We start from the raw sequence: 12,539 nt of genomic DNA, 5'->3' as shown, positions 1-12,539 counted from the left end.
TCCAACCATCCAAAATTTTCCACTCAAGAAGCTCCAAGACATGAGAAAATAATCCAAACATCAAAATTCATTCCATGCTCCAAAAAATTCGTCCTCCAATAAGGATAGCGAAAATATCTAAAGAGATACAAGTTCCAAATCCAAGCGATGATGCTAAATGAATCCTTACTACTTCTATTTATACACCTCTAATGAGTTCGATTTATCTAATTAGGCCCACATTAGGCCCTAGAATAAAATATTGTGCAAAATAACTAAGTTTTGCTAACAAGCCCAACGAACTAGCTCATAAATAAAAGAACAAGCCTCTTGAGAGGTCGAATGATCAATAATACATGTCGTTGGGCCTTCTAAGAAGCTTGATGAAGTCCATAAGTTCCATAATGATGAATAGGACTCCCAAAAGAAGTGGACAACATGTTGGCCCCTTGTTCTCCAACTAATAAACCAAGGGTGTGCGGGTACACAAGTAACCTCATGCTCTCCAAGTAGATCAAATATTCTTGTATACCATCTTCAAGGCATCAGGTGATGGTATAAGTGATGCCACATCATCATATAGGTCTTGAGTCATCTTCCAAGTGCATGATACAACTGTGGGGCCAACCGGGCATGGTGAACCAGGTGCATCTTCCTCATCCAATAGATGAATCTCGAGCAGTCCTTGCACATATATGGGGATCCACAAACTGCTTTCTATTGGTTTGGAGGCCCATGGATCTCTACACACACCCTACATGTGCCAATGTAGTCCTCTGGAGAGTTAGGACCCCGTATAGGGAGACTGAACCCAAAATGCAAACCATATGCAATCCTGCATAAGATCCAATGCGTCCCCTTGCCTTCCAATACAACAATTCATTTAAATAAATCGGGTTAAAGAGCTTACAAAACATGGAAACCAAGTGGGCACTTCATAATGTCATGCCCTTCCATAATGGGCTTTGGCATGTGCTAATGTCTCCAAGCTTGAAGGGGGTTAACCAAGTTCTCTATTAGGTGGTTTGTACTTTTAAAGGGGATGATATGACCAAGGTACATCCTTCAAGTGGTGGTGGCATGTGATAAAGTGATGAATGGACTAAGGGATGAAAAGGGGAAATCCTGGGCCACATGTCGGGGCACAAGGGTAGCTAATAAAATGAATCCCACACTTGGGTATATAATGTATAAGAGGGAGAAATCGTGGTACATGAGTTACCCCGACCTTGATTTTTCCACCCTTCTTCATACACTTTTCCCTTTTATGATTTTTCTTTGGTTAATTGCTCGAGGTTCAAGGAATGAGAGCATGATGTGTAAAATATAGAAATGTATACCTCCTTTAAGGTGGGGCAGTTCATTTCCCACCAGGGTTTGGTACAATCATTGGTTCCTGAATGATATAGGAGGCTCATCTAGGGCCTATAGGAACTAGGTTGATGGCCATGGGGATGGGGTAGAGCTCATGCATTGGATTTTTCCCATGGGTTAGATTTGTTTGTCCTGGCCATCTTTTTTCATTTTGTGGTACATTTCCCTGTTGAATGTGGCCAACTATGCTTTTACTTTTCTTTTCAGCGCATCAACCTCTAGGGCATCGTTTTAGGCCCGACCCAAGGTGTGGGCAAGGGGAAGGGGAGGCCAACCCTATGTCGACCCAATAGGAAAATGTGGACCGAGGCGAGAAGAATGATGAATGGGGTTATAATGAATGGAAGGCGAGTAATGTATGTGGATGAGGGAGCGAGACCACACAACCAGGGGTTTCCCATGTAGTACCACCCTAGAACCCAAAGGTCAGAACCCTAGATCCCACGAGACTAAGGTCCAAGGGTAACATCTAAAAGAGGTCTAGGAGACAGGAGCAAAGACCTAGCCCACTCTTTCCATTGAATCCCCCCATCAATTCATGCCCAAAAGTTTCCATGATAAGTAAACTACAATACTCAATTACCAAATGACAAGGCATACCTTTAGGTTTGTGAGGCCCACCTTCAAACATATGATCATGAAAGATGGGCGAGGGACCACATGACTGGCTCAGGTGGCAAAGAACTGACGCAACGAGCTAGTTGGTGGTTGCAAGGGACTGTTGGCTACCGATTGAGGACCATGTTGGAGAAAGGTTTCTCCTAGGGATATCACCCACAAAATGGTGGGTAACAAGCTCCAACCTTAAGGAGAATCCATTATCTTTCTTGCATCACCCTGCCAACTTGATTAACTGGCAGACCACATTTCACAATTCTCAAATTGCGATACAAGTAACTGCAATACAATCATTGTCAATCAATTCTTCCTCTAATTTATTTTCATATCAAAACCTAGATACACCAAACATCAAACTTAACCAATTCATTGCTCTGCAACAATGTACAGTTATTCCATAACTCAGTTATATAACCTTGGTCTACAACAAATCCTTGCACATATCATTTGTCTATATAGGTCTGCTCAAATCATATTAGCCTCTCATCAAATATAGACCTTGACATATATGCTCTGCTTGCTGCTCAACTGATTCTGAGTCTTCAATAATAACTTTTACTCTAAAAACCCTAGCTTCAGTAATACGAGCCAAATCCTAGTTTAATATGCCAAATGAAAGTACTGTAATCTTGGAAATCTAAAGCCCACGCAACATTAAGCTGCACCCTAACTATCATACACAGTAACAAATTGTGACTTCTTAGGATATACAAATATCTCTATCAAATAAATTGCTTTAATATTTTTTTTAATTGTAGACATATGGCAAATACTTTGAAAATATTGGTAGCTCTGCTTAAGATGTCAAGCAAGCCCTCGAAGTTCTGATCAACATCAACAAGTCATCCATCTTTCATTTTCTTCCCCATGCCTCTTGCCATATAAGTTAGCAACACTATAAATCAACTATATAGTAGTTTGACAAATCTTGCTCAAATTCAAACCCTAGGCAGCACCAAGAACTTCAACTCTCAACCTCTATTGTATATTATATTGTCGTACAATCATTATTTCACAAGTGTGCATTCAACAATATAAACTCTTGTACAATGACTCAGTCATATCTCATTGTCAAGCCTTTCACAATTCTTAGTCTTTGCAAAAGGCATACAACACCTACACTCAACAAATTTAACCATATGAAAATGCTATCAATAGAATATTTGGAGATGCAATTGTGATGTGGTTTCTTTTACAAGCTATTGCTTTAGAGACTGTGACTTGATATTCCAACCTCCAAAAGGGATATTGCAAGTTTCAACAATAGTAAGCCATCAACAATTATGGATGTTCAAGTGTACATGGTAATCATCACAGTTTCCCAAGAGGTTCTCCACAAGTTAGATCACAGAATGATATGATGCCATAAAACTATTGATAGTAATTAGATGCAAATAGGTGTCATAAAAAAATCCTACCTCAACTTACACTCTTCATATTTGAGCTACAAAGGTATTTTAACTATTGAGATTATATCTCCAAAGGTTGTCACAATGCAAGGGGGTATTCAACACATAATACCTTAATTATTAATAAAACCCTTGATGCAACATATGATTTTATATGCACCTCTGTAATTTATCTTCAAACTCAGGATTGTGCCATTTACATTTACATCATACATCAACAACTACAAGAATTACTGTGTGTGAGACTCAACAATGTCAAATATTCTTCTCTATAATATTCTTGACAAACTACGACCCAAATCTAGGAGATATATCACTGCTACAGGTTTCAAGTCACTGTGATAAGGTTGCATCATAGGAGTGTGATGTCTCTGACTAGTTTATATCTCAAAATGATTCAAATATTGCACAATATTTTTCCCTATTATAGTTTGAAGAAAATGAGGTCTTAATTTCCATAAGAAAACTTTGATAAACAATCCAAATTTTATGCCCTAATCATAGAGCCGTATAAGATCATGCTGATGTGAGCATCTTGTCCACTATAATCTCAAATATGATATTACACTAATCATAGGTTCGAGCTTGTTTAACTCTCAACAAAGAAATTCAGGTCTGGGTAGTGAATTAACTTCCCCACCAAGGGAATCCTACCCTTAAATGTAAGCCAAAGTACAATTATCAACCACGCTTTGAATTGTTCCTTCAAGAGGGGCCAGATTTGGCTTAATGCCTTTTGTTAGGATCTCAGGCACACACATATATATGTATCTTTAATTGTAGTGAATTTGAGACCAAAGAAAGCAATTGTTTTTCAGAGATAAACCCTTATTCAAGCCTTACTAATATGAAGGTCTCCTCCAGAATGAATGTGTATTTGAATGCCTACAAATTAAGGCCGTAAGAGATAGTTCCTTAGAGATCAAGGCCACATAACCTCATGCTTTAGATTTGTTTATGAAATATACCTTCAACAAAGTGTGATATATTTGGAAACCCAGTGAAAAATACTTGCAATGATTACAACAAAGCCCTTGCAAAACAAATCCCAAAACAAATAAAATAGGCCCCAAAATATTTTGACTTTCTTCGAGTCACGACCACAAACAAGTCTTTTCAAAGATGTGCATTTTTAAGTCATGCATTGGAGATGCTAAGGAATGCCTCTTATATAGTTCTTGAGGGCACAAAAAAAGGCTAGTAGACTTGAGGAACTTTAGGAGGGAAACCTCATAAATTGAAATTAAAAATTTGAATCTTGAAATGTAGCCAAAAACATTGGTCCAAACTTCTTTAATAATAGTTCCTTTAATAATCTAGAAGAGCGTTAGTTCAAAAATAATACATGGAACTCCTTTAATAATCCAAAAATTATTTTATGACCAAGAGATAAGAGAATGTCTAATGACAAGCTACCACATTCCCTCCCTTTGTGGTTTTTTCCCATAAATTGGGTCCTTCATCTTCAAACAAGGATATCTCCCAAACCGTGAGGTCTCTTGTGGCAAGCCACATATCACTGGAATCAACTTGACGAGGCGAATCCAATGATGGTGGTCTAAGGAGAAAATTCATAGATCCTCATCTTCAAATTCACCAACAAGTGTGGGGAAATATGATCACTCGAACTTCAAATTGATGCAATTCATGGAAAAATATTAAGAGTGTTCAAGGGCGATGTTGGCATCAATGGCAACACCATTTGACAATATCCCCCTTTGTTGTTGATGGCAACACATACTCCCCATACGATCACTGCTCCCCTATGATCACTGCTCACCCTTTGACATCAATGGGAAAGGGTGACTCCCCTTCATAAACTGCTTGCTTCTCTATTCCTGTTACATTTCTTTTCTCCCCTTGACAAAATAACTTACTCTGTCTTCCTACAAGATGCATGTCTTCTTTTATTCCTAAACGCATAAACAATCTATCAACCCTTGTCATGCCATGTTTTATGCGGATGGCCACAACTGATGCCTTTTGCATTTCTGTTCTTTAAACCTGCTACTCTGCTTCATATCTCCCATCCGTCAACCTGTTCAAAGGATGTATATTTAAATGTACACTTGGTGCTACATAGACTCCCCCTCTTCAATATTCTAGGAGTCAACATGCTAGATTCCTCAAAATAATGTATGAACCAGCGCTTTGGTCGGATCATTCTGAACCTTGACATCTTCCAATGTACCTATTGATTCATCATGACCTTTTGCTTTTACAAAATATGGAAGCATGAATGTAGAGACCTTATCATATACTGGATCTTCTTCCTTTTCTTTTCTTCTCCAAACCTTCTTGTAACTAATGTTACAACTGTCTTTCATGGAAGTTTCCATCTTGTTCTTGCAATCACGAGCTATATGCCCATAGTTATGGCATTTGTAACATTCAATGTTGGGCTTGAATAATGGAGCAAACGAAATATACATTTTGATGTCAAAGTTATCATGAAACTTGTCTTGTGATCCTACAGACTTGATTCTAGGGTTTTGATAATGCCTTTGATAATAAAACTTGTTATACATATTGTGATCCCTAGCCATATGCCCAAAGTTAGAACATGAAAAACAATAACCATTAAATATGCTAGGATACGTGGATGAGATGTCCTGTCTTGATGATATTTTGTAGTCATTCTTCTTTGGAGGAGGTGCAAAATTTTGTTGATTACTTCTTGGAGCAACAACATTTTTCTTTCCTTAATTTTGAATTTTCTTTTTAGGGATCCTGTTATCACTCTTCTCATCAATCTTGCTCTACGAGGACTTTGAGCTTGTGCCTTCATCACATGGAGCCGTACTTGCTTCTTTTGCCTTCATCTACAACTGAGCTATTTCTTGATCTTTCTCATTGATGATATGAACCTTCTTTTCAATGTTCTACAAATGTTCCTTTTTCCATTCCTTGAGCCTATTGGTTTCAGTAAGAGTTGCGTCAAGTTCCTTTTTCTTTTGACTAATTTTTGTCTCATGCTTTATTCAAAAGTGTAGCTTGGGAGTTATTCCACAAGCCCAGATCTAGGGTTTCTGATAATTTTGGTCAAAAAAGGACTTTGTGGGAAAAATACCCAAGTGAAAGGCTTTTAGACCCACATGGGGTTTAAAATTATGAAAGGAAAAATTAAAAGAAAATTAAAATTAAATTCCTAAGTCTAAAGAGGATCAAACCCCTAAGGTCTAGAGGGTTCCTAAGAAGGCTTGGGAAATCTATTGAAGAGAAGCCTTAGCATAAGGTTAGACATTAAGTGAAGAATTCATTTTGATCAAGGAGGTTTGTGGGAGAGATGTAGTCCTAGAAGGAGGTCCAAGTACCTCAGGAGTTATGGTGAATTAAGGAGGCCGAGAGGGAGCATGAGAAATTTGACCAAAGTTAGGAAATAAGGTTGAAGCTGCTCAGAAATATGGTGAAGGATCTCCATAACCCTCGGTCCTCAAGAAGGCATATCTACACATGAGGAAGGAGGTTGTCCTTCTATGAATAAGTCGTGGCCTAGTGAGGGTTGATCTACCATGCCGAGATTTGTTTAGTCATCCTGATATTCACTGTAGATTCATGTGCCAAATACAAGAGGGCTAAGACCCTAGGAGGCTGCATATGCACTGGAATATGCTTGAAATAAGAGGTGGTGTTACCGCTCAAACTAGCAGGGTCCTAAAAGGGGATCCATGAAGGCCTACTACTAGATTAATGGAAACAATAGAGCGATAGCCCACTGTTACCTCAGCTAAGGCTCCCTACTCTTTACGGACTTTCACCGATGGGAGGAGACCCATTATGATAAGGATCACGAAATGGATGGACCAATGATAGGGCGAGGGGTGATCCTGGAAGCCTATTCACAAGAGAGGCTCAAATATGTGGCTTACTTGTCTTGGAAGACAAGATGGAAGGCTCTCAAGGAAGGGCTTGGGGATAATTTCAAGGGTTAGGTTTTGAGTATGTATCTTATAAAAGATATCCCTAAGACCTTGTTAAGGATAAAGTCCCCTAGGGCTTTGGGTCAAAACCCTAGCAGAGCAGGAGTAATCTACAACAAGAAACAAGCAAATAACTTAGGAAAAATGCTTAAACGAGCAAACTATGTGAGGAAGTACATACCCGGGGGGTCCTTCGTTCGGGTAGTTCCAGCCAAGGTTCAAGCCCTCTGCAACTCCTCACGATCTTTGAACCTGCAAAACAATCAATTCAAAGACACACAATAGCATATAGATAAAGCATTATAGTGAAATCAACTTTATAACATATAAGTAGATGGTTAGTTATACATTCAAATAGTCATTCACACATAAACCATAACAATAACATCAGATGCATGAACAAAGTTGATATGAGGAACAAGGCAATGTTACTTTTATTGCAGATAACTATAATAAAAACATATAAAGAGTTCACATGAGTCTTCCTCTTCCGGCTCTAAGTAGAACCGTCCTCCAGGTTCGTCTAGTCCCGGTCTTCAAAAGGCTCCTTCCATAACCAACACAAGGATATCTCCCACAAGTGAAAGGATATCAACTCTCAAGGAAACAAGGGTTTCCTGAACTTGGGGAAGTGCTTGAAGCTCAGGGATCTTCAGACTTGATCAGGGGATAATCTTAGCAGAGTAATTCTCTCTTTTCTCTCCTCCTTAAGGCCTTCCCATTGAAGTCTTTTTATACTTCTCCCAAAGTAGTTTTTTAGTTGGGAACAGTTGGGCAATGGGCACTAATAAGTAATCAACAGGTAAAACCCGTGATCTCTGCCCATAGTTAAGGAATTTTTTTTTTTTTAAGTGTTTTAAGACATATATGCGGGTTGGGTATATACTTACCCGCGTGTACATGCATTTAATACAAGGCAAAGTCGCGTACAGGGAGTAAAACATTGTTTTTTAAATATTTGGACCAAGTCTGGAAGGAGGGGTTGCCCTAGGCCATAAACCAAGCATCACAAATACATAAGGTGATATTTGGAGCTACAACAGATGCCCCCTAATATATGAGGTCAGAAGGGGAACATGATGGCCGAAATGTATTAAGTATATGGAAACGAAACCTGTCAAAAACTGAGACGGACTTCACTAGATTTCAGCTTGCCAAGCCAGCAAAAGAAGATAAAAAAGAAACAACTGTCTGAGGCGAGCATACCCATGCTCAGAGAAAGTAAAGCATGTCCTCATATCAAGTACTGTAGAAATTTTGAATAATATGACACTTATTCACAGAGATTATCCTGATCATACATTATTTGCGAAACCATGCACAATACATAATCTCCTCTATGTTGATCATCAATTTAGCAGCATTAAAAACAATGAAACATCAATCGCATGCACACATTAACACAATATGTAACCCGGGGAAAGCATACAACTGAAAACCCCACACTATCTGTATATTATAATGATTGAGAACATGTAACAACACATAGTACAATAATTCTCACAAGTACTCAGTACTATCTCCACCGTTTACACACAAACTAGCTCAGATCTGATGCCTCAAATCGCCTCCACTGCGCAATCCTGCAAGAGAATGAATAATGTTTAGAGTCCAAATATTGCTAAGGGCTAATAATATTTGACTGTTTCTATTTTTACCCTAGCAGTCTAAAAATAGATTCTGATCACACCGCTGTGAACCAAAAATAGAAGTCCATCTATTTTTCCCAACATGACCAATCATCCATAAACAGCATACTGCAACTCATAGACCATGATCCATATGTCTAAAAATAGACATAGTCTAAAAATAGACTTTGTGCCAAAAATAGCCTGCGGGCAAACTTAGTGAAGGCGACTCCTTTCCACTAAGCTCCATCATCTTGTTGCATTTTCAACACTCCCTCTCAACAAGATATGGATTATTTGCAACCCATATCCTGTAACTCTAGAATGTTCTACATGCAACACATTTGCCCGGTCCACTTGCTCCAACAACACTTGGAACAAAAACACTCCCAACTGACCACTCTGTTGGGCTAGGAACATACTCTGATGCTGAAGCTCTACCTGCTGCTGACAAGTGCTCCCTCTCTGACATCTGCGCTACTGCAACATCTGCATGCATCTCACACCATTACAACACCCTCTGTGCCACCTAGCACTGTGCAAAACACTTGCGCCTCTCGCATTGTGCTGCAGCCTGCTAGCTATGCGCTGTCCTGGATTCCCTGCACTGTCGCTCTCTCTCTGGCCGCTCCATCCGCATCTGTCTCTTACCCAATCAGTCAGTTCCTGCTACTCCACATTGGGGCTCCCGTAGCAAGGTCTCATCCAAGAGGTTTGGGTTCCCCTCAAGATCCTGCCCCTCCTCCTTGGGACGATAAATCCACATCACCCCACCTCCTACCTGAGGTTATGGCTGCATGTTGATCCCTCAGCCCCCTTGGCTCGAAGTTTCCCCACTACGGAGGTCTCTGCATGAGTAGATGTCTCTACTCAATCTCCCTCTCAGCTTCCCTTGTGTGGCTGCTCCACAACCTCCTGAACCTGCTGCACCAATTGTGGCTCCTCCACAATCGTCTGAGACTTCTTCTGGCTCTGCATGTTGAGTGGTAATATACGCTCCCTCTCAACCACCAAGTCTCCATCAGTTTCCTCGCTGCTCAAGGCTTTGCATGTATCTACATGCAACTGATAAAGGTTCCGAACTCGAACCCCTATCTTCCGGGTTCTCCAGTTGTCTTACTGCGCAGGAAAGCCTTTCCTCGCTGAAAACAACATCATATCCCTTGTCTTCTAACATCGCCACAGAGATAAGATTCTTCTTCAGTCCTGGAACATGCATCAACTTCCTTCAATCTGAAGGTTTAACACCGAGACCCCTCTCAAAGGAAATGGTATCGATACCGGTCGCACTGTATCTACCATCATTTCCCATCTTGATGTGCACTCCAAGATCTTTCTCATGCAGATTAGAAAACAAATCTTGATCTTCTGTCATGTGAAAAGACGCACCGCCTATCCAAGAACCATACCGATCCCATCACACTTGATACCAAGCATGCGATCAGCGAAAAATCCAGCTCAAACTGCGAGGCTAAGGCCTCTCCCGCTGCAGATCCAACAGCTTGCTTATTTTTCTTCTTCTCCGGACAATTTGTGGCACAGTGTCCATGCCGGTGACAGTGAAAGCACTTCACCTTGGACATGTCTTGCTTCTTGCCTTTCGCACCGGAATGAGAAGCTTTCTCGTTCTTCCCCTTCTTTTCTTTGGCAGCCAAAGCACAATTTTCTTCATCAGATTCCTTTGATGAAGATCCGTCCCTGGAATTCCGCCTGATCTCCTCTTGCACAAGAACCGACCAAAGTCTCTCCCATCCTGGCAATTTCGCCCGACCATTGACAGAGTCCTGATAGGAATGCCAACACTTCGGAAGACCAAGTAGAGCCAAGCTCACCAAGTCCTCATCATCGACTGTCACCCCCACACTTTCCAGCTCATCCCAACATTTGGTGAACTTCGTGAGATACCTGGGCATACTGTCTCCATTCTCACACTTAATGTTTCTGAGTTTATCCTTGAGCGCCAACTTCCTCTGGTCGCTCTTGCTTTGGAATAGATCTGTCAACGCTTTCCACATCAAGTATGGAGAAGCCTTTCCATGCAGGCTCGACACAATGTGATCCTTCACGCCCTCCAACAGAATCCTTCGACACTTTGCTGTCTTCTTTTGCCAAGCATCAACGTGAGCAACATCAGTAGGCTTTGGGACCTCAGCCTCTATGAACTCCTTCAGCCCATTGTCATCTAACACCGCCTCCATCCTGTCCTTCCATGCAATATAGTTCGAGCTGCCCTTAAGAGCATCTCCAATCGCAATCCGTTGAAAGACATTGCAACCTTTGACACCAAGAAAACACTGTTGCAAAATTCGAAATTCCACCATCTCAAAACTCACCGCTTCTGATCTAAAATTCGTGAGAACAAGTATTTCTTGTACAGAGATCAACTGTATGGCATTCACCGATATCTCACCTTCCAAAGGAAGGATGAATCCAAAGGCTACCTGGCCCAATTACAGACTCTGCCTGAAGAAATAAAATGTAAACACTTTCTGAATAATAGATCTGATGATCAACCTCGCACTGATATCATGTAGAAATCTCTTCTACAAGTCGGCTAGCTTCGATACCATGTAGAAATTTTGAATAATATGACACTTATTCACATAGATTGTCCTGAACATACATTATTTGTGGAACCATGCCACAATACATAATCTCCTCTACGTTGATCATCAATTTAGCAGCGTTAAAAACAATAAAACATCAATCGCATGCGCACATTAACACAGTATGTAACTCGGGGAAAGCATACAGCTGAAAACCCCACACTATCTATATATTATAATGATTGAGAACATGTAACAATACATAGTACAATACTCCTCACAAGTACTCAGTACTATCTCCACCTGTTACACACAAACTAGCTCAGATCTGATGCCTCAAATCGCCTCCACCGTTTGCCTGCCTCCATTGCGCAATCCTGCAAGAGAATGAATAATGTTTAGAGTCCAAATATTACTAAGGGCTAATAATATTTGATTGTTTCTATTTTTACCTTGGCAGTCTAAAAATAGACTTTGATCACACCGCTGTGAACCAAAAATAGAAGTCCATCTATTTTTCCCAACATGACCAATCATCCATAAACAACATACTGCAACTCATAGACCATGATCCATATGTCTAAAAATAGACTTTGTGCCAAAAATAGCATGCGGGCAAACTTAGTGAAGGCGACTCCTTTCCACTAAGCTCCATCATCTTGTTGCATTTTCAACAAGTACAAGCGAATCCATTATGTATACGAGTATAAAGAACTGAAAGTACATAATGGATCATCTGATCATGATCGAACAAGTACATGTCTGAATATCACATATAAGAAGATGACCAATAAAGCTGATCACTGATGTGAAACACTGATCCCAATAGTACCAAATGAACATGATGGAATAAGATGGTACTACATCACAACTCGGATGCCAACATATAGGATGTCGCTGTGAAGGACTGCAACATATAATGTGGAATGGTGTCAACTAGCAGCAATAGGAGCAACTGACAAGTGAACCAAAGAATTTGATGCAACCCCGAGCTCTTCACTGACCGCCGTGTACATTTCTACACAATGGGAATAAATGATCTGAAGTCGACCATGGAGAAATTGT

The sequence above is a fragment of the Pinus tabuliformis genome, chromosome 8 (assembly GCF_031772625.1).
Source record: "Pinus tabuliformis cultivar Carrire ecotype Pingquan chromosome 8, CPIR1, whole genome shotgun sequence".
Taxonomy (NCBI): domain Eukaryota; kingdom Viridiplantae; phylum Streptophyta; class Pinopsida; order Pinales; family Pinaceae; genus Pinus; species Pinus tabuliformis.
The sequence above is the reverse complement of the archived record's forward strand: the minus strand, read 5'-3'. Positions refer to the sequence as shown.